This window comes from Acinonyx jubatus, chromosome B3 (assembly GCF_027475565.1).
Source record: "Acinonyx jubatus isolate Ajub_Pintada_27869175 chromosome B3, VMU_Ajub_asm_v1.0, whole genome shotgun sequence".
In the NCBI taxonomy this organism is placed as follows: Eukaryota; Metazoa; Chordata; class Mammalia; order Carnivora; family Felidae; genus Acinonyx; species Acinonyx jubatus.
Window position 1 is genome coordinate 97,159,125 of NC_069386.1, and position 18,226 is coordinate 97,177,350.

The 18,226-nt window shown below is 43.5% G+C and overlaps 1 protein-coding gene across 2 annotated transcripts in view; it reads left to right on the top strand.

Moving 5' to 3' along the window:
• Positions 1-700: 700 nt before the first annotated feature.
• The window catches only part of FRMD6 (FERM domain containing 6), a 238,860-nt gene continuing 221,334 nt past the window's right edge, over positions 701-18,226 (top strand). Inside the window, exons 1-2 of one of the 2 annotated variants that reach the window (XM_053224458.1) lie at positions 701-744; positions 1,022-1,101. The gene's annotated coding sequence lies outside the window, so the exon portion shown is untranslated. Of the gene's footprint in view, positions 745-856; positions 1,102-18,226 lie in introns of those variants that run through there. The other variant, XM_027065705.2, reaches the window with a different exon arrangement.

The window sequence follows — 18,226 nt, forward strand, 5'->3', positions numbered from 1 at the left end:
CATTGATACTAGGACGAGGTGAAATAGATGTGGAAGTGGAGAGGTGGTGTTCTGTTATTGTGCAGATCTCCAGCCCCGTCTTCTCTTTTGACTTCTTTGGAAATCAGGTTAAGTGATTTATCCATAGACAGGATAATAAACACTGGAGCCAAGACTTTCCAATTTCTGTCCTTCTGCTCTGTCCCCTCCATGGTGTTACCTCCACCTTCTGGAAAACCAGGAATGAATCAAACATGAAGCTTCTATGACACTTGATTGCCATTGAAATGCCTTTTTAAACACTGCATTTCATGATATTAAACTTAAAGGAATTGTAATTGCACGTCTATCATCTTTGAGGCTCCTCCATTAACTGCCCAGAGTAAGAAAATCACATTCCTTCAGTGATAGTAATCCTTACTACTCCTTCCCTCATTGGGGAAACAAGTCAAAGCTTGACAGAGTGTAGCTGCTGATCTACTTGGGAGAAGTTCCAGCCCTAACCAGGTGATCCCATGAGTGAGGTGGGTGCCCTATGGACAGAGGGGCTCACACCAGCCTCTGATCTTAGTTTGTGGCATATACTATCCAAAGAGCTTGATTAATAGTCTAGACTGGGTCCTCCCTTTGGGCGGGCTGTTGCCCTCCCAATTTTCCCAGGCACAGTGATATCCCTGTGGACAGGTACAGGCATGCATCACAAATCTGGAGGCTCGCCCAAAAAGTATGTCTGCTGTTTGTGAAGGGGCAATGTAGCAATTACCTGTGAGTAATGTAGTGGCAGATCTTCTATGAGAAATTAAAGCTGAAAAAAGAGGGCTTTCCTCTCCTTGAAGGACGTATATTGGCTGAACCAACTCTTGCTTTGAGGATTCTTTCTTCTCCTTTCTCTCAATTCGATCCCTTTCTCCCCAGACATCCTTTCTTAGGCACCCCGCTTTCACAGTCGGCAAGCCACGGGAATAAGAAAGAATTGGCTAGAAGTAAACTGTCTGCTTGCTCATAGCAATTGAAAGTTTTCTTTTGATGCTTCTGGTTCCAGGGGAGGGAGCTGAAGATTAAATCCTGGAGTCTGCCCCATTAGAAGAGCAGCAGCCTGGTTTCTGGTGACTACAGCAGCAGGTAAGAAACGAACAGTTGTTCTTACCTTTTGTTTTACATAAAATATAATTTTAAGGCAGATTTGATGTCACATGTCCGTGTATTAGGCATAGTAGAATCACCAAAAGATTTAAATAATATGATTTCCATGTGTAAACCACCCTCGACTAGTGGGAGGATTGGTTCTGCTGGCTGGAGAACCTGTCTCGGGATTTCTTTTGGAGGCAAGCGGTGCCTTGGGTTGTTCCCTCTAATAGCCATCGTGGTCAGTGCCAGGAAGAAACTCATGTCTTGATGAATTAGACAGCATCTGTGTTCTCTAGATTTTCACTTGCAGTGTGCATATTTACAGGTGTATGTATCCTGTACTCCAGACACACAATCACCTTTGGTAAGAACACTCACAAAGGCACAGATGATGATCTGACTGGAAGATAGGCCCCCTTTGATGCATTCCTATTCTAAGTTTTCTAAGAGCCCATTGGTTGACTTCTTAGAAGACAACACCATGCATTTTTAGGAGGAAGTTATTAGGAGTGTGAGAAATATTGAATAGGTGTCAGTTGCATTAGTACAGTTACTTGCTCACCCTCTGGATCACAGCAAAAGGCTTTCATGTATTTGGGGGTCATGCACTTCTTTATAAGGAATATAACTTAGTAAAAGTAGACAAGAAACCATAAAGTGAACATGATGAGCTGTTACAGAGTTTGTCATAACCAGTTCCCAAGTGTTGTAAAAGTAAAATATGATGTGTGTGTGATAGAAGGAAGTAATAAAGGGAATATGGAAAGGAACAAAATGGAGTTTTATGAGAATTTTTAGGTCTACTTTTTATTTTTAAAAATTTTTTTTTAATGTTTATTTATTTTTGAGACAGAGAGAGACAGAGCATGAATGGGGGAGGGTCAGAGAGAGGGAGACACAGAATCTGAAACAGGCTCCAGGCTCTGAGCTGTCAGCACAGAGCCCGACGCGGGGCTCGAACTCATGGACCACGAGATCATGACCTGAGCCGAAGTCGGCCGCTTAACCGACTGAGCCACCCAGGCGCCCCAGGTCTACTTTTTAAAAACACACTGAGTTTGTGAGTCAGCAACCAAAGAATCAATTCGCTGAGAAAACGCTTGTGAATGACCAAGCGTCTCTTGTTTGATGGGGGGGGGGGGGGGGGGGGGAGGGGAGAGGGAGAGAGATGGAAAAAGGGAGGAGATACTTTCCTCATGTACTGGGTTGGAGACTGGCTTATTTTAAATGCACCTCAGTAACCACTTATTCTGCAAACAGCACCTTTTGTGTTCTGGGCACTGTGCTGGACTCAGGACTATATGTGTCATGCTCAGTTTCCTCTTCAGTAACTTTTGCCCACCTCTTGTTAGTGTCACCAACAAACAGGCAACCACAGAGTTTAGTGCAATTACTTATAACTGGACTGTTCAGGTGGCCTGGTTACCTGAACCGCTTATGTATCGGTCTGCTAGAAAAATATATATTGTCTTCCAGTTGAAATGACACCCTGTCAAAAAGAAACTTCCTCCTGAGCTTCCTAAAAGCCAGTTCTCTGTGGCCAAGGAATAGTAGAGCACTACTATGAGATTTGTGCTCTGTTTGTGACTCCTGTTTTCTGGGTAAGTGAGGCGCTGATCCTTGACTGGAAGCTTGGCCTGGAGCCATGCAGGCTCTAAGACAGGCGCAATGCCTTGCCTGCTAGTCTCTCACCCAGAAACTCTGTGGAAGTGAGGGGTGGGGTATGGGTGGGGACCCTTCCCCTTTGGGTGTATCTCAGGGGACCTGCTTCATCAGCTGGCAACAGGCCCTGGACCCTCAGCGAATATGATCGAACCTCCTTACATGCCAGGCCTGGGCCCTCTTCTGCTTTGGGAAGCTGGCTTCTGAGCTGATTTGAGGCAGACCCAGAGGCACGGTGGATAGATATAAATATTACCCCATTACCAGCACATGCTCTCCCTTTTCACTTCTTTCCTATGGCTGCATCTTCTCTTGGTTGCTATAAACAGCGCCATTCCCCCACTCTGGAAAAGGTCTGAGTTTGTCACTGGTGGTCCCTCGGCTCTGCCCGTCTCCCAGTTCTGGTGAGAAATGCTGCCATGAGTGAAATAACAAAGCAGAGGATAAAATGTACAACACAAAAATAATAATAGCACCTAACATTTGTGAGACCTGCCTGTGTGCCAGGTGCTGTGCTAAAGGCTTTGTATACCTGATCTCATTTGTTCTTTATAACTACCTATGAGGTGGGGACCCTTGGTATCCTGATTTTACAGACAAAGAAACTAAGGCTTAACCATTTACTTACTGCTTGCAATTCAGACCTAAGTGCCTGACTCCACAGCATTTAATGACAGCCTGTGATAAGAGTGACAATCAAATTTAGCTTGAATGCTGGCCAAGGGAAGATAGTACACACCAGTGAGCAGGGTGCTGAGGCAGATGCCCTCTGGCCCTCTTGGCTTTCCTGCTCTGCAGTGATGCCTCTGGAAAGGTCTACTGGAGACCACCAGGGAGACCAAAGGGATTGCTCGGCTGCCTGTGGCTTCTCTACAAGTGGCTTGTCATGCCTCCCTTTGAGGTCTGGCAACCAACATTTATCTTGGTCTTTGTTTACAAACAAAGGCCATGCATCCTGTTCTTTCCTTGCTATTTGGGGCTGACTCTAATTTTAAAGGGGCATATGTTCTAGTTCCACTCTGCTGGTGTTTTGGGACAGACGTTAGCCCTTAAGAGGCGTCAGGGAATGTTTGTAATAAGTTCTTTCCCTTCCTTGATTTCAGCTAATATATTCCCTAGAGCCTACCTAGAACCAAAAAGAGTTCTCCTTTAGAGATGGTCTCTATTTGGTCAATTACCACTCCTAGTACCTTTTTGAAACTACTCTGAGGAAGAGTTTGGAAAGTCTCCAGGCTGTTTACCCACGGGCTCCACAATTCATAAGTCACATCACAGGCTCATTTCTGAGGGGTCCTCTCACATTTTGAACCCCTTCCTGTTTTCAGCATTTAGGCAAACTCTTCTACAATATGGATCATGTCCAATGAGACCAAAGAAGGGTTCAGATCAGCCCCTGCACCAAGCCTATTGGACGGCCCTTTGGTTAACTCGAGCAGTGCATCAAAACCCCATCCCCTTAGACTTCTTGCAGACTATTTTTATTGTGTGACTTGGCAATGAGCTAGTGAAGTATTACCTTCTTTGAAATTTGGCCTTAACTTGCTTATTTCCAGTTTCCAACTGTTTCCCCTATTGTATTTATTTGAAGAGAATGAAAGCATTGGAGGTCTGGAGCGGCAAAAAGGAAGGGGACTAATATTAGTTGAACACCTACTATGTGCTACATATTCCATTGGTCTCTATACACATGATATGATATTTAATCCTGATGGAACCTAGGAAGGTAGGAAGGCCCATTTACAGTTGAAGAAGCTCAAGGTTCAAAAAAGTTAAGCTACTGTAGATGGAAGTGTAATACAAAGGTGGGGCAGAATTCACAGATTCCCTTATTCCATACTGCCTTCACCATGTCACCTGGGTTCTACAGCCTTTCCCAGTGGACAGAGTACACTCAGATCTTCATGATCCTGGGATTTAGGTATGTGATACCTATTTGGTAGATGAGGAAACTAGATTCAGAGGGTACTGCTTGGGTTAATGGAAATCAGCTGCTATTAAGCCTTTGATCCTCTCCTATTCATCTCAGACAGCTGAGAAATGGTGTTCAGGTGAAAAATTTTAACCCCCAAGATCCTAATGAAGAGTAATCTATTTGTATCACTTTTGATTTTCCAAACCTTGATCTTAGTAATGTGTTTACTTACATATGCCCTACTCTGTGTTTCTCACATAATTTTATTTCAAAAAATGCAGGTCAATGTTAATGAAATTAAATACTTATCACTTACACTGAGACAGTTTTCTGTTCTGTTACTCAAGCTGATTCCTTGTTATTGAGCAGTTAAGATGGTCCAAAGAATACAAGTTCATTTCTTCCTTTTGCTTTTCCTTTTGGAGTGTGTGGTCTCCAATAAGGAAATTGCTGAGTCAAATAGTATAACAAATTTTATAGCTCTTATGAAAAATTGCCAGACTGCTTTCGCAGAAACCTCACCTTGTCACCAGCAACAAACACAAGGACTCATTTTCCTCCAATTCCAGGCTGGCCTGCTCTTTATTGAGCTGAATTTATTTATAGTTCTCCTCTCCAAAAGTTTTGGGAATACTAATCTTCGAGTGTCTTTCTTCTCATCACTGAGCCTTCTACCTGAAGACTGACACAGCCCGCTAACCAAACAAGCCTCCAGTCAGAGTAATAAAGACGTGAAATGCCATGTTCCATGGCCTAACAAAGTTGGAGAGGGGAATAACAGGTATGGAATGAAATGAGAAGTAAAGAGAAATATTAAAGAACCCATGGTGAATAATAAATACGTCAGAGAATAATAGAGGATATGGGAAAATTAGCCTCGTGTGAATTCTTCAAGCGTGTGAAATATACATATTCATTTATTGGTTTATGTGGTAGCCAGCCTTCAAGATGGCTCCTAATGATCCCTGCCTCCTGATATTAGCGCCCGGTGTGGTCCCCTCCCACAACCTTTCAGAGTTGGTCTGTGTGCCCAGTAGAACACTGGATAAGTAATGGGATGTTGACTCTGATATTAGGTTATAAAAGATGTCATGGCTTTCATTTTGGTCACTTTCTCCATTTCTTGGATCACTCACTCTGGGAGATACCAGCTATCATGCTGTGAGCAGCACTCTGGAGAAGCCCATGTAATGAAGAACATGGTGGTGACAGCATTCTACTTGTGGTGGAGTCCCAAGTCACACCTCTGCCTGGAAACCTGAACCATCTGCTCAACTCTTTGCTCCCTGTTAGACTGTAAATAGACATCAGTTATCTATTGCTGCAGAACAAACCACCCCCCAAATAAGAGTGATACCCTCGTGTTTGGGGCCACAAATAGGAATTGATGGAACAGCTGGGGTTGCTAGAACTCTCCATATGGCCTTTCATTGTGGGCTTTATCACAGTATGGAATTCTCCCAGTACCAGTCAGACAAAAATAGAAGCTGTAAAGCCTCTTGAGGCCTGGGCTCGAAAGTTACACAACATCACTTCTTCCACATTCTGTTGGACAAAGCAAATAAAAAGGCCAGCCCAAATTCAAAGGGTGGGAGAAATAAACTGCTTCTTAACAAGACAATTTGTAAATAGTGTGTGGTTATATTTAATCCATCAAGCCCAGCTTCTGGCCATAATTATTTCAATTTCTCCCATAATATGTAAAATACACTCCTCTCTCCCAGGACCCCTGTAGTCTCATCCAATGACCACATCAAGCTCAAAGTCTGTGATCTTGGGGCACCTGGGTAGCTCAGTCGGTTGAGCATCCAATTCTTGATTTCAGCTCAGGTCATGATTTCACGGTTTGTGGGGTTGAGCCCCACATAGGGGCTCCCTGTTTATAGCACAGCATCAGCCTCTGTGGGAGGCTGGGATTCTATCTCACCCTCTCTCTCTGCCCCTCCCCCCTTGCATGCTTACTCTCTCTCTCTCTTTCTCTCTCTCAAAATAAATAAATAAACTTAAAAAAAGAACTATGGGTTGTCTATGTATCTCATTATTGTTCATTCCATTATCCACAATTCTTTTGGGGACTGGCCTCTACAGTAATGTTGATTAAAATACAGTACAAACCACAAATGTGAATGAACTACATATGTGGGGTTTTGTCTAATTCTAAGAGAAGACCCACAATTTAAATAACAGTAAAAACAAAACAAGTGAAATTAATTTTAGTGATAAATTTTTTAACTCACTATAATCAAAATATTGTTGCAACTTTATGTTATTAATAAGATATTTTATATTTTTTAATGCTAGGTTTTTGAAATCCAGTATATATTTTATGCTTATAGCACAGCTTAATTCAGACTAGCCACATTTCAAGTGCCCAATAGCTACATGTGGCTATATTGGGCAGCCCAGCTTGATTACTCAGAGCTATTTTGGGATTAGGCTCCTATGAATCTTAGAAGCCCTTTGTCTAGTTGAGAGGGCCCTCTCAGCACTTCCTAAAGTGTTTTCGAGGTCTTAATTAAGGGTCTTACACCCTATCTTTGATGAGTCTTTACTCTGAGACCATCTCTTCCTTTGAGAATCCTTTGCCAGCTGGAGAGAGTGGAAAGAGGAACTTTCTAACATAGCAAATCCTGAACCTCCCTTCTTTCTTCTCAGTTTTCTGTTTGCAAACATGGGTTCCGGCTTTAACTCTCTTTCCTTGTACCTTATTGTGCAAGGCTAAAATATCCACTGGTGCTTTAAGCATTCTGCCCAGAAGTCTCTTTAGCCAGACCAATAAATTGATTAAATCTATTTTCTAACCTTACAAATTACTACAGATGACAGTTTTGCTGATTGTTTCAGCAAGAAGGGCTGCCCGTTTCCCAGCCTCCAAAACCAATTTCCTCACTGCCCTTCCAGCCTCTCCCCGCCATCTGGTCCCAAAGGCAATACCACATGTTATAAGTCTTTGTTCGGCAGCGTCGTCCTCACCAGGTTCTGTTTTAGTCACAGTAGAGTAACAAACAACCCTAAAATGTAGCGAATGAAAACAACAGATTATTGTTTCTCCATGCTTCCATGAGTTGACAGGCTAGTTTAATCGCTGGTATTACCTGGGCTTATTCATGCAGTTACCTTCAGTTTGAAGAGCTTGAAGATTGGGGGCTGGGCTCAGCTGGGCCAGCTGGGCCTCGCTGGCTCCATGTGCTCTTTCATCCTTTAGGAGGCTAGGCTTTGTCACACGGTAGCGGCCGTGTTCTGAGGGTCCAAGCTTTAACGTGCAAGCACTTATGTAACCTCTAAGAACCTCAGTTTTGCTGATTGCACTGGCCAGAGTAAGCCCACGACCAAGTCCAGAGTCAACATGGGAGGAAACTACATAAGCGCACGGTCTTGGAAGGCACGATTGGTTGAGGAATAACTTGTATAAGGCCTGCCATGCTATCTCTTCCAGGTATCTTATGGATTACATGAGGTAATTTGTACATAAACACTTAAAGTCTCACGGGCAGATACCGGAACTGGGTTCCAAAGTTGCTTGTACCTTATGTTTGGAAAGATCCATCCATGCTTGCTCCATTGGTGGTCTAATCAGGAGCAAAGGGTTGAGCAGACAGGTTATGTTATATGTCAGACGGTGTGCAAAAAGCTTCAACTATGTTAGCTCATTTCATCCTCCAAGTAGTCCATTTTACAGATGAGGAAATGAGTAACAGAGAAACTAGTTAACAGCCAAGGTCATGCAGCAAATTAGAGGCGGAACCGGGGCCTGAGTCCAGGCAGCCTGGCTCTGGGGGCCATGCTCATAATTGCTGTCCCACAGCTGTCTCCGTTCAGAGAAGGCAGAAGAGACAGTGCAAGGGTGGAAAATGAGGCCTGGAGTGCAGAAGAGGGCAGGGCGACACGTCAGAGTCTGTGTACGATCTTTTCAGGCGTTTAGTCCTTTGGGTTTTCTGCATAAACTGTTCTTCTAGAACTCTTTTCTCTGGCGACCAGCTTTCCCAATCAGGGCAGATGTGTAGGGAGGTATTTTTTTTTTTTTTCTAGTTGATCTCACTGGATTCTCCTCTCTGAGCTGAGCTTGTTAGATTGAAAATATTCTGATGTGTTGTGAAATATTGGCTGGAACACTGTCCAGAGAGCATGCTTCTCAGAATACCTTGGCACGGCTCCTCTCATGCTGGTGGCGAACACACAGGTCCCAACAGAGTGGAGTCGCTCTGGGTCTGCTGCTGCCACTGCAAGATTTACGATATATGAAGGTGCCAAGTTTGTAGGGTGAGAAAAAGAAGCAGCTCACATTTACAATCATGTTTTTAAAAATCTGCCCACATGTTACTGGAGTTGTACTTTAAAGGCTTTTTCCAGATAACACATTTTGGGAAATGATAGGGGAAATCTTAAAGATATAAACTAAGGTAGGAACAGTATGATGTAGTGTGTGTGTAAAGGAAACAGATTTGAATGAAGCAAGATCCATGCTACTCGACTGTTTTTAGATTAGTTTTTGTTTGTGTGAATGTAGAAAGGCCTGGGGAATTAAGATGTCCTCAGGTAGCAGAGGAAGATTTATGAGGTTGAAAAAACGGAGGCCGTAGACGATGCCGCGTATACATAGAGGGGTGTGAGTCACACACCCCTGAAACGCCACACACCCTGAGCACCCTGAGTTGGAAGCCCATGCAGTGAGCAGTGAAGTGAGCTGTTTCTGGGTTAATTTCTATCGAAAGTGTCAGCAGTTTCAGAAATGTTGGCCTAAATTAGGAAGCTGTTTTGATCTCTGATGTCGCAGGGATTTTTGCCATGAATACTTATAGGAAATGTGCCAACTTATCAGGGCGGCTTGTCATTAAGGAAGCTGATGCTTCAGAGAGCTTTTCTTTTCCTCCTTCATAGTATAAATCATTTCCTCTGCCCCAAAACTCTTAACAGTTTGGGCTGAAAGCCATGCTATTGCTGAATAAGAGATCGGAAATGGAAATTCAGAATCTCTCCATGCCCTGTTCCCTTCTGCCTTGCTTTCTCATTTGGGGTGTTTACGTCATTTTAAATGAATGGCCTTTTAGGCATTTCTAACAGGAAATAATCTAGAGCATTAGCTATGATTTATCTCGTGGAATTTCAGCACTTGATAGGAGCCATTTATTCCCATGTTCTGCATTATTGGTTCCCTGACCGAGCATATGGAAATCAGGTATGTTGTCTGTGCTGTCTTTCTATACCTCAGATTCCTGGTGTGTTTAAGAAACCTGGAATTTTTTTTTTTTTTTGATTCGTAGCTAATTATATCCATGTTTGGAAAGAGGAAAGTCAGGCAACCCGCAACAGTGATACTTCCTTATGGAGCAAATATTGCTTAAATTACGTTATCTCCTTTCTAGTTAAGTCCTTTTTATTGAAGTAATAGAGGTTTTATTTGTTCATTTGCTGGTTTTGGTAAGTGAGGTGCCTCTGTTGCAGACTCCTTCCTGATACAGCACAAGATGGAATGTGACTGTTTTGAAGCAGTGTGCGGAGTGGATAGTTCCTGGTTCTGTGGGCCCAGCCAGAACTGCGTTACCAGATAGCAGGAGCCACTTTTGATTTGACATACCCAGAAGAGAGGGTTTGAAGGGAGCCAGTGAGAAAAGGAGACAGGATTAAAACAAAACAAAACAAAAAGGCATTTCTGGTCAGGTCAGAGTAAGGTTGTCCTCGTCTGGCGATGAGCTGCCGAAAAATGGGAGCTGGAGCTGACGCTCAACGTTTCTACCTCAGCACGACTCTCAAAAGCACTTTTTGTCTTTCTACGTAAAGATTTATTAAGATGCTGAAGGGAGCTGAGCAGGCTCACATTACCCAGATTTGTTGTGTTATGTTTTTATTGAAATTGACACGGCAGCTGCCAGTCTGTTTAATTGAGCTGTTCAAATCCTAGCTGAGAAGCCAAGCAGCCAACGGCATGGCGCCACACCCCTTGTTCCTCTTTAGGTCCTGGTGTTTAAACCTGGCTCCTACGAGCAGGTCTCAGGTTGCAGAGCTCTGTCTTCAGGCAAACTCCAGTGGTTATGAATGGTTCTTCCAGCAGCTGACAGTGTTTTATTTGGTTTGGCTTTTTTTTATTTTTATTTTTTGCATTTGGGATCTCCAGCAAGGAAACAGAGCCCCCGACCCAGAGGCAGGCGTGGGTGGAACTTCATGGGTATGACTCGACAGAGCTCAGAAAGGCTTTTTGTCCCTCAAACATCTCCCACCCATTTGCCACACTAATAGGGGGTGATTTCTTTGTGTTAGACAAATACCCCCTTTAAAAAAGCATATCGGGGCGCCTGGGTGGCGCAGTCGGTTGAGCGTCCGACTTCAGCCAGGTCACGATGTCGCGGTCCGGGAGTTCGAGCCCCGCGTCGGGCTCTGGGCTGATGGCTCGGAGCCTGGAGCCTGTTTCCGATTCTGTGTCTCCCTCTCTCTCTGCCCCTCCCCCGTTCATGCTCTGTCTCTCTCTGTCCCAAAAATAAATAAACGTTGAAAAAAATAAAAAAATAAAAAAAAAATAAAAAAGCATATCAATGGCACCATAAGATAGACTTCTTAATCTTCAAAATTTTATGTGAACTGGCTACCTTAGATCCATTCTTTCTCGTGGCAAACTGGGCACCTCTGAGTGCAGGCAATGGGGCTCACGGGTCAGACATAAGGATAAAGACCAGAATACATGGTGGCAGGCCTGGTTGCAAGGTAGGGAAAGGGCTCCTGCCAACTGATGTGTGGATTCGGAGTGCTAATGGTTCCCGAATCTACGTCCATCCACAGCCACAGCCCTTCTCCAGAGTCCCAAATCCATATTGGCAATAACAATTTCCCTTGGATATATCCATCTAAAGTCCAGTAGACCTTAAATGCAACGTGTTCAAAATTGAATCCGTCTCTTCGTTTTTGCACCAACTCACACCTTCTCTGCTCCAAGTTTTCCTGAATTTCTCCTCAACTCCCCCCACCCCAGTCACCAGTCCTGAAAATTTTATCTTAACCGCTTCTCCGCTCCACCCGTGACTTCTTTCTAGCTCTGAGCTTCTTCATACAGACGATTGCAACAGCCATTTAATTGGTCTTTCGTCCTCTACCTCTTTTTTGTTTCCTCCTTCACACCACTGCCAGAATTAGCTTTCTATATATAAATCTTATCACTATTTGCCCCTCAAAACCCGTCCTTTAATTATCTGCTGTTGCCACAGAATAAAATCTGAACTCCATAGTGCAGTACGCGGAGGCTGTCTCAGTCAGGCACCCCACCCATCCTATCCCCCGGCCTCACTGGAACACAGGTCTTTGATTGTGCTTATGCTCTGTCTTCTGCATTAAATGACATTTTCCACCATTCCCTTAAACCTGGCGTCAATAGCACCTCCTCTGTGAAGCTCTCTCCTGCTCCCCCAGCCACCCCCTCCTTCCCCAGGAGCACCCTAGACCTTGCCACTTCTGTAGCATGGATGTCGAGTAGGTGCCTACACACAGGAAGTGCTCTATTAATGTCTGTTGTTGAGTGAAAGAGATGCTGGTGGGAAAAGAGCTCCATGCCATGACGGAGGTGCCAGAGGGAGAAAACACTGAACATCAGATTAACACTGCAAATGAGACAATCATTTACAACCCTCAGACTAGAAAAGATGAACCACACTCCTTATGCCCTGCCTCCAGGGTGGACGAGGAAAATGGACAGCTCCCTTTGCTGTTGGAAGGATGGAATATTGGTCAAGGATTCCTGTAGGAGAATTTTGACAGGATGCATCAAAGCTTTTCAAGATGATGGAATTTGACCCAGCAGCTCCATTTTGAAGAATCCATCTTAAGCAAGTGATCTGACAAGGATTTGGTAATGTTTATGTAAAGATCCTTATTTCTATCAGCAATAACATAGTGACATCTGAAATGTCTAACTATAAGCAATTGATTAAAGAAATTACAGCACATTTTTATCCTGGATTATTAAGCAGCCATTAAAATGATAACATGAACCTGTACTTATTAACATGGAAGGATCATATGTGTGACCTGCCGTGGAGTGAAAAAAGTTGTTTATAAAAATATACGCATACTGTAATCGCACTTCAAAATACTGCATTCGAAAAAAATCATGAGGATATGTACTGTCACGTCAACTGTGGTTATTTTGAGTTGGTGGTATTCACATGTTTCTATATTTTCTGAATTTTGAAAACTGGTTGAAGTACGTGTGCACACACATACACATGCACACTGCCCCTGCCCCGCCCCCCCCCCCCCCCCCCCCCGCCCTTAAGTTATTCCATTAGTAGAAAGAACAGAGAAAGCAGAAGCTGGCAGGCCAGCTGACTGCCAGTTCCCAGCTCCTTGGTAGCCTCAGGGCAGCCTGGCTGGTGGACATTTAAGGCAATGGAGAGGCAAATATGTCCCTACCTTTTCTGTTAATATCCTAGCTAGTCAAGAATCCTTTTGAGGATATTTGGAAGGTGTGGGGGGGGGGGCGAAGAAGGGGGCAAATCAGTTAGTGACCCTGAATAATTCATGGCCGTAAACCTTTCTAAATTTCTACTATAAGGGAGGGGCACCTGGGTGGTTCAGTCAGTTAAGCATCCCATGCTTGATTTAGGCTCAGGTCACCGCTCAAGGTTCAAGAGATTGAGCCCTACTTTGGGCTCCCCCCATGACAGAGCAGGGCCTGCTTGGGATTCTCTCTCTGTGTCTCTCTCTCTGTCTCTCTCAAAATAAATAGAATAAACATTTAAAAAATAAATAAAATAAAATCCTACTACAGAGGAAAATAATTTTTAAAAATCTCATCAGAAATCAGATCTGGCTGAGCTAAAACCTAGCAGGGAAGCAGGCAATAGCTTTGGAAGCCAATGACCTTCCTCTCCTTTCCCCACCAACACATTTCAGATCACAGAACGCCTACTAATTTCCAATTCAATTAGAAGTACTTCAGAGCAAGCGTTTGTTGAAAATACCACCCAGGGGAGCTGAAAGGGGTGGGCTGGGCATTGCCGTGGTGACAATGGTGAACACAGGATCCGGGAGCGTGGCAGCTACATTTGACACAAGATCATTCCCCAGACCCACTGGCTGCTTGGTCAGACCCCTGTGCCAGGCAGGAAGTCAGGAGACACTATTTTCTAGGTGCCGGGGAACAGGGTTACTCTGCCTTCCAAGCTGGTCTGTGCACCTTGATCAGGCCTGAGCCCTTGGGGCACATAGGTGGGAGCCAGCTCCTCCTTTGCTACTCCTTCCCCTACATTGTGAGCACTGACCCCTCAGGCTCCATCTTGGACCCTGGAGCCAGCTTCTCCCCTCTGCAGCCCCCCCAGCCCTTCCTGTTGCTGTTTCAGTGCCAGAAGGCCTGGGCAGTGAGTGGACGAGACAGCACAGCGCCTGCTCTGTGCTCACAGCTCTGTCTCCCGCTGGGTGACCCAGGCTGGCCCTGCCTGGTGTTGCCTCTTCCCTGCTCCCTCCCTGTGGTCACCCCAACTCATCAATCCCGAGGGCCCCAGAGGTGGCACTGGCAGCAGTTTAGCCAGTGTCTGTCCCAGAGCAAATTGTCTGGGAGCTCTGCCAGCTTCTGAAGAAAATCTGCTTTGTGAATAGGGGAAGAAGCCTCTTTTATACTTTCTGTTAATCACGTTATTCACATAAGAGAGTTCTTCGTGCTTCCTTCCTTTCCCACAAGCCCCTGCTTGTCCAGGAGCCTCGAGGAGACAAGAGCAAAGAAGTGAACAGGTGGTAAGCGATCATCCAGAATATAAACGAAAAAATACAGTAAATGGTCTAAGAAATGGTTCCATTTTTCAAAAGCCTAAAGTATTTTAATAACACATTTTCTCAAAACAGAATTAAAAAAATGATTTAGCCTTAGGGCGGGTGGCTCAGTTGGTTAAGCATCTGACTCTTGGTTTTGACTCAGTTTGATTCGTAGGTTCAAACCCCATGTTGGGTTCTGCACTGACAGTGTGGAACCTGCTTGGGATTCTCTCTCTCTCTCTCTCTCTCCTTCTCTCTCTGCCCCTCCCTCCCTCTCCCTCTCTCTCTCTCTCTCTCAAGATAAGTAAACAAGTTTTAAAAAAAATGATTTAGCTTTAATTGGAAAGTTTATTGCAGCCCATTATACGCACTCTCCCTGCTTCACAAAACAAAGAGTAGCATGAGTTATGTCTTAAAAAGCAAAGTGTAATTAACATCTCTTGCCTACAAGGTTGATTCCTCTGTGATGTTTCTAAGCTTATTTGATTTTCCCTGCCTCAACATGTCCTTTAACTCTTGGCCTTTCTCTCTCCTCCCCACCCCCTTTCTTCTATCCTGGGTCTTTTCCTTTCTTTCTTCCCAGCATTCCCTACCTGGAAAAGTGAGTAGAGGCCAACAGCTCATGTATAACAATAAAAGAATGAGACCTGTATGTTAGATCATATTTAAAAAGTCAAAATTAGGTGAAGGACAGCCTTCAAGTAATGAGTTCAGGAAGTTATGCACTTAACATCACTGTGCACCATTTTTCACCATGTTTATACAAGTCCTCATTTGGGATTGCCTTTAGGGGTAATTTACAAGGTGCACACATGCATACACACACACATGCATACAATCAATCTGTACACTTTAATTTTGTTCCCTCTTGATTATGTTCCTTCTTCATTAGATTTGGCTCTAAGTGACAAATTCTAAATGAAAAAAAAAATCACTCCAGAAGGACCAAGATTTGCCACCAATAACAATACACATATGTGTGTATATTTTAAACAAGCACTAAGGATGTTCCTAACAGAGTCGGGCCAAAATTATTTTGTGAAAACAGAGTAACGTTGGAGTCAGACATAGCACCCAAAGTGGCCATTTGGGAAGATAGTGTTTCATTTGGATATACTGGCTTAGAAAAGTTGGATTTTTTTTTATGATTTTATTATTTATTAAAGTTTATTTATTTTGAGAGAGAGAGAGAGAGAGAGAGAGAGAGAGAGAGAGAGAGACAGGGAGTATGTAAACATGAGCCAGGGAGGGGCAGAGAGAAGGGGAGAGAGAGAGAATCCCAAACGCTCTGCACTGTGAGCCTGGAGCCCAACACGGGGCTTGAAACTATGAATCACAAGATCATGACCTGAGCTGAAATCAAGAGTCAGATGCTTAACAGACTAAGCCATCCAGGCGTCCCTGTATGTTGTTTGTTTTTAATCAACTTTGTGGCTGGGTAGGGAGACTGTTGTGACATGTGATATGCACTAACATATATTGAGTGCATTCTCTGTGATGTGCCGGGATCTGTGCTGAGCTTTTTATGTGCAGTATCTCATTTAATTCTCCCAACAACCCTGAGGGAAGGCTGAGGCCTTAGAGGCGGGTGACTGACCAAGGTCACACAGCTAGGGAGTAGCAGAAGGAGGATTTGGACCCATTTTTCTGACTCCAGGGCTCATTCCCCAAGTTACCAACCTGAGGCAGGTCACTTGTTTTCTTTGTGCTCCTAACACATCTGGTTGTTCAGAGCATCAAATAAGACATTGCATGGAAATACATCGTAGGCTGTCGAGTGTGAAACAAATACTGTTTGTGCCTGTTTTTGTGCAGCTGTTTGTCCTTAGCTCATTATTCCCATTATATATATATATATATATATATATATTTTTTTTTTTCAGGAACTGGTTTCTCTATGTTTTCCTAAGATATTATTAATGATTTCCAAAAGATCTAAGAATACTTTATGATTACATATTTTGCTCTAGCCAATTGGCTTCCTTTGTAGATGTTTCTGACTTGCCTCATAAAAGAAAACTCTGTAGAAAGATTTCTCATTGACATACTGCAAGCAGCATGCATTATTTCCTTGTGATTTTAGAATCACTGACAGTATTTGGTCTTTATAGTTTTTTTGTTTGTTTGTTTTGGTTTCTGGGTTTTGTTTTGTTTTTGTTTTACTTTTAATCTTGGTGGTGGTTTTAGTACCAGCTTTCCAAAAAAAAAAAAAAAAAAAAAGATTGTGACTGACTCAAATAAGACAGTATCATAGTATCATACAGGCCAGTGGCCGTGAACTAATATGAAAAAGAAGGTAATTCTGATAATGTGAGTAACAGCTTTGAATTGATCATGAATATTCTTTGGGGTTGGGTGATGGATCAGGGTAACACATTTCAAATTGTGAAGGTGTGCTGTCAGTTGGCTTGGCTTGGCTTATGAATTAATTGTATTGCCATTAATTGGCACAGAGCGTGCCATTAATTGGAAATGTGAATACTTTTTGTAGGTTGTAGAACACATCTCTTGATAAGCCATCAATACTTATGATAGAGTGATAGGATAATACGAGCGATAAGAAAACCCCATTGTATCACTGTTTCATAGGTGGAAAAAATTGAAACAGAAAGAAAAAAAAGAATCTTTTCCCTTAGGAGGGAAAAGATTGGTTAAAAGCTAGGACTAATAGAGTAGTTCTTCTAATTAAATGATAAATTCAGCACACATATTTTATTCTTCTCTTCTAGTAATAGTACTTCACAGTATATATGCATAGGAATCATGGTCCTTTGAATCACTTTAGTTCTCTTTAATGTAGTTCTAGAATTGAAGAACCTTGAATTTTGGGTTTTGCCTCTGTGATAAGCTCAGATGCTAAATGGCTTAGACACTAGCCATGCTATTCTTCAAGGGCCTCCTCTTTAAGGGGCTGGTATGGAGCTGGGGGTGGTAGACGGATAATAATTGTGCATACTAAGGCGTTGTTGCAATTTAATTATTATTTATAAAGCACTTGGAAATCCTCAGATGAAAGGTGCTCCTCCAAAGGACAATTATCTTACGATCTCTCCCATGTTCCTGCTCCAGGTTTTTTGGCCAAAACAAAAGGGGTTTAACCTAGAGTCTGGGAATTCTGCTCCCAGAATTATGATGAAGAGTGTAGACATTAAGCTTGTCACCCCTTGTGCAGAGTGATGGTTTATTTTGGGTTGCTGAAATGCTGCCGCAAATCACTGTGTCCCCAGGAGACAATGTCATATCATCTTTTGAGCCGGCCACTGGGGAATTTTCTGTCTCAGCAACTCCTTGTCCTTAAAGCGGGCTCATGCAAGAAAGTCACAACCTCCTCCTGATAGTTGGTGTAATGTTTCATTTTTGTCAAGAAGGATAAAAAGAACGGCAGTCTTCAGGCTGCAACACAAATAAGTGGATTCCAGTAGCCATGGGGGAGAGAAATTGGGAGGAAGAACAACCTGTATGTCCCCTCTTTGGTCCCTTATTTCTGGAACTCACCCACTTCCAGTCATGTGACCAGAATGAAAGCAAAGCAAAGATTGGGGCTCAGTGATGAGGTGTCCGTGGCATTGGGAGGGCTCCTGTCTTTGCTGCCACAGTGTCTCCTGGGATTGACCACAGCATTGCTGACCTCTGAGCACCTTGAGGGCTTCTTCTTCCTCCCCAACACTGAGCACTGATGTGTATTGGAAAAGAAGCCATTCACAGGCAGATGGGGAGGCTCTCTACCTGTGCTCTCAAAATGAGCAGTGTCCAGTTCAGTTCAGTTCTGACAAACACAGTGCATGGTGGTGTAAAGGGAACCTCTGCTACACT